This window comes from Octopus bimaculoides, chromosome 5 (genome assembly GCF_001194135.2).
Source record: "Octopus bimaculoides isolate UCB-OBI-ISO-001 chromosome 5, ASM119413v2, whole genome shotgun sequence".
In the NCBI taxonomy this organism is placed as follows: domain Eukaryota; kingdom Metazoa; phylum Mollusca; class Cephalopoda; order Octopoda; family Octopodidae; genus Octopus; species Octopus bimaculoides.
Window position 1 is genome coordinate 42,368,715 of NC_068985.1, and position 5,193 is coordinate 42,373,907.

A 5,193-nucleotide genomic window follows, 5' to 3' on the forward strand; every position below is an offset into this window, starting at 1 on the left:
GTGTGTGTGTGTGTGTGTGTGTGTGTGTGTGTGTGTGTGTGTGTGTGTGTGCGCGCGCGTGCGCGTGCGTGTGTGTGCGCATGTGTATGCGCGCGCACAAAAAAGTTATTTTCACATACTTTTCTTTATTCCAAAAGAAGTCAAAACTTCCAAACTTCGACTTCACCCATGATTGTTAAGCCACCAGCAACTGTGTAGGGGTGATCGCGCCAGACAAACATCTATGAAATTGTACACATAAATATTGTATTAAGATAAGTCAAAACCTTAAAAATTTCATTAAAAGATATCCATTTCTCTATATATCATGAGGAAATACAGTCAGGTAGGGGCTACTTCTGAAGGTATGCCATTTTTGGATGGTAAATAAATCTAAATAAGATCGCCCTTAATTTGGCAGGCTACATCTCCCACTCCGCTTCACTGATTCCGGTGACAGGGTGACATTATCTCTCTCTTTCAATTTCTCATTATAATGTATGGAGACACTATGTTGTCAACAACATGTTACAACTTCGCTAACTTCATCAATATATGATTAAACCTGGATTTCATTTCATTTTTTACACACTTTGCAATCAATTATATGATAATTACAATCATTGTCTGTAAAAATAACTTATTTTAATTACAATATTTATGTGTACATTTTCATACATGTTTCTCGGGCGCATCAACCCTACAAATACGCGCACAAACTTCTTCACAATCAGAGCTGAAATTTTCTACTTGGTAATCCACGGAGAAAACAACAGAGAGTACGAATCTAAGAATTTTCTTCTTTTTTTTCTCTTAAAGAAATACTGAAATCTTCCTCAACATCCACCCATCACCTCACCATTTTCAAAAAGCTACAAACTCGCAATGTTTTACTTTTAGTCTTTTGGAAAGTGGGGAACTTACTTCAGAAATAATGTCGCTTACCTGTTGTTTCTAGCATGTTGGGTTTTCTGGTGGTGGACTGATATGTTTTACGTCTGCTATTTCAGTAAAATTCTCCAATTGCGTGAAACATCAGACAACATTGAAACATTGGGAGCTTGTGGCCGATTCTGTCCATGTGAAAGGAACAAATAATACAATGTGGCTGTAGGTCATAACACTCGGGCAACGTCAGGATAATAAGGCAGTTAGAACTTTGCATTTTAACCTATTGTTACGTGCATGTGATGATTGGACTCATATTGTGATTACTGGATCTATAACGTATGTGACAGCGGTCCCCAACCTTTTTTTTTAACTAACACTACAGACCGGGGAATCCCGCGCAAAACAAAATACAATACAATACATAATATTTGGTTTTAAATTTTGGTACAAGACCAGAAATTACAGAGGTAAGTAGATTACATCGACCTCATTACTTAGCTGGTACTTATTTTATTGACCCAGAAGGATGAAAGTTAAAGTCGATTTCTGCGGAATTTGAATTCAGAACGCCAAGACGGACAAAATGGTGCTAAGTATTTTGCCCGGCGTGCAAGTGATTCTGTCAACTTGTCGTCCTAAAGTAAAGTCAACCTTGGCGGTATTTGAACGGACAACGTAAAGACGAACGAAATACTGCTAAACGAAAAGATCTTCATGGAAGAAAACATGGATTTTGTGACTGTGGCCAGAGGCTACAGTGAAGAGATAACTGTGGAAAAGGAGGAACTTGAGAAATACAAAGGAAACTATTTCGTTCGGTATTCCAACGCTTTAACCAATACACTGACCCAGTTTGCGGCAACCTAAAAATATAAAACACAATTGTTTTTCTATTAAATTTAAAGTACAGTGGGGAAATCCATTTTCAGTTTCGAAATTAATTTTCTATTCTTTTACTTATTCCGTCTCAAACATCCTGGAAATCGTTTTATGGGAAATACCATAGATTCAGCTTCTTGATAGGAAATTTCAAATTTACGTAGTGGGGTGGGGGACACGATGTTAAGGGACTCTTCCCAAAGATATTACAAGAACGACAAAAGAAAGGTCGATAGTATACAGGACCTACATTTTGAAAACGAGGAAGATTGACACAGCTACAACACAACAAGTGAAGAATGTCTTGAAACCCATCTGGCAATGAATTACCTTGCAAGAAGAGGGAAGTTCGCGACAGTGGAGGTGCGGTTCCGGACCGAGGCAATTGCCAGGCAGCATTCGGCAACCTTCTTGAAGACTGACGAGGTGGTACTTATACCTATTTACCTCGGAAGACGTGCTTCCAGGGTAAGGATGGAAGACATCTCCCCGGAGATGGATGTGTCCTGGCTGGTGGCAGCAACACTGCTAGGCCTCGAAGATAAGATTGTGGTCCTCCAAGCCACTAGAACAGCGCATAAAAATTGACAAGGGCAGGGCCTGGAAATGGTTATCCAGGCTACCCCGGAGGACCTAGAAAAAATGGCAGGGATCATAACGGTCAATGAAGAAGTGATACTTAGGGTTAGAGTAGAAGGCAGGATCCAACGCTATTAAAAATGTGGCCAAAAAATCCACATTAGAGCGAAATGCCCTCCGCCGCCCGTAAAGACACCGGTGTTACCTGAAAACGAAAAATAAACTGCACCTCCTGTGAGAATCAGTGGGAGAGAGCCTAGCAACGAAGAAGAAAAAGAAAACAAAGCAAAGGAGAAAACTAAGGATGAATGGGAAACGGCAGGAAGGAAAAAGAGGAGAAGAAGGTCACAAACTGTTGATGATAATCTCCCTCCACCCTACCCCATCCTCTCCCTACAGACACCGGCCCTCACCCTGCACCACCAGACACAAATACCAGTTTTACAGACACACAGGAGCCACAAATTCTCACTCCCCACCCCGACAAAAATACCATATTGTAATGTTTGATAACAGAAGTGAAAGTACGAGAAGGCAAATAGAAAGTTTGAACTCTCCGGTGAGGGTGGACACTTCGAATTGTGAGGAGGTGCCCTCACATGTGAAATATGCACTGATGCCAAGACAGACATTTAATAGACTGAAGGAATTGAGAAGAGAAATTGAAATTGAAGGACTACCTGTTATTTTACCATCATATACAACAAGCCAATTTTGGTGTTTACGTTCTCTTTTTCCCAAGATTTCGAGTATCACGGAATTTTTCAGCCACTTATCCTCAACGGACAAATCTGAATCATTAATCTTCTCCAATGAGCGGGTTAGCTTATCCTCGGAACTAAGTTTGTTGAGGTCCGAAGTAGATTTTGTTGATGCGCTTTGACGTCGTCTGCTCTTGTTTATTCCGTGTTTGCTCTTGGCTATCATTAGGTCATGATCAGAGTAGAAATCGGCACCACACAAACTTGGCAATACATCTTGTACCAATAATTTAGATGGCAAATGATGTAGTCAATCAAGTGCCAGAGCTGGGGTGAATCTTTTGCAGTATGTTCTCTTGCATGTCCTTAGATTTACAGAGAAGTCAGCTAGCATATCGTAACTTCAACGTCAATATTTAGTACAAGGTATTTTTTAAATTTTTTTACTTATTTCAATTTGGAAGTAAAACAGATGAAGTTCAAAAATAGGAGGATATAAAAACAAATACGTATGGGTTAAGATTCTGGATATGAATTTCGATTTCCCTGCTTAAAATTAAAAAAATATGATTGAAATTTGAAAATGTTCAACCAGATGTTTTTTAAAGAAAGTAAAATGAATACTGGAAATCTGAACTTGAATTAATAGAGATTTCTAACATAGGCACGAGATCTTAAATTTCTTCGTTTACGTGGGTGGGGGGAAATGGCAGTCGGTTATGATTAGTCCAGTTTCTGACAAGTACTTTATTTTATCAATCCCAGAAGAATGAAAAGAATGGTAGACTTTCGCCTGATTTGGTTTTCCAACGCTTTAACCAATACACTGACCCAATTTGCAGCAACCTAAAAATATAAAACACAATTGTTTTTCTACTGACCCGAATTTAATTTTTATTTCTATTAAATTTAAAGTACAGTGCGGAAATCCATTTTCAGTTTCGAAATTAATTTTCTATTCTTTTACTTATTCCATTCCAAACATCCTGGAAATTGTTTTATGGGAAAACCCATAGATTCAGCTTCTTTATAGGAAATTTCGAATTTAAAATCTAAAATTATAAACTTTTTTTAAATGTATCTAAATTTCCATCATTGATTGAAACAATCACTTGATATTTGGGTCAGATAAAATGGAAATTCCTTTTCATGGAAAACCAGAATATATTTATCTAGACATGAGAAAAAAAGATGATGAACAGCTGGGAGAGTTAATTAGAAGCAGCTGTAGTTTTCAGCGACAAATTGCACATAGAATCATATCAAGTCTTGAAGAATGATGGCTAAAAATCGGTCATCACAAACTTGGTGCCTTGATACTGTTTCTATCATTATTTGATTTATTATCTCTTGCTTTTTTTTTAATATTTTGTTCTATAAAGTCAAGATGCCATCCAACAGCAGATGTTGGTCTTCAAAAACGAACACGACAACCATTACGCTACACTCGTAATCTGATAGGAACACTTACCATAATCACCATCACCTAAAACACTACCGTCAAGGTTAACCCCATTGGAACTACCAAAAACACAGCCATAAACACAGCTACCGCTACCACCATCACCACTACCTTCACCACCACAATCACTACCATCACCACAACCACTAGCACTACCATCCTTATCACTACCTCCGTCGCCATCAGCACCACAACCACCACCGGCACCGCCACCGTTATTATCATCGTCCTTAAACAGTGGTGGCTGTTCGTTAAATAGATTTGTGTAGCCGATTAACTATTGCTCAGAATTGAAGTAACTTTTCAATGTTTTGGTAACAATGCGTACCTATACTTCTATTGTTATTTAAACCTCATTTACCTTTGCATCCCTGATTTTCGAAATTTATTCCTTAAACCATTGTAGTTTTTAAAAGCGAATACTCTTTTACTCTTTTACATGTTTCAGTCATTTGACTGTGGCCATGCTTGAGCACCACCTTTAGTCGAGCAAATCGACCCCAGGACTTATTCTTTGTAAGCCTAGTACTTTTTCTATCGTGTCTTTTGCCGAACCGCTAAGTTACGGGGACGTAAACACACCAGCATCGGTTGTCAGGCAATGTTGGGGGGGGGGACAAACACACACACACACACACACACATATATATATACATATATACGACGGTCTTCTTTCAGTTTCCGTCTACCAAATCCACTCAC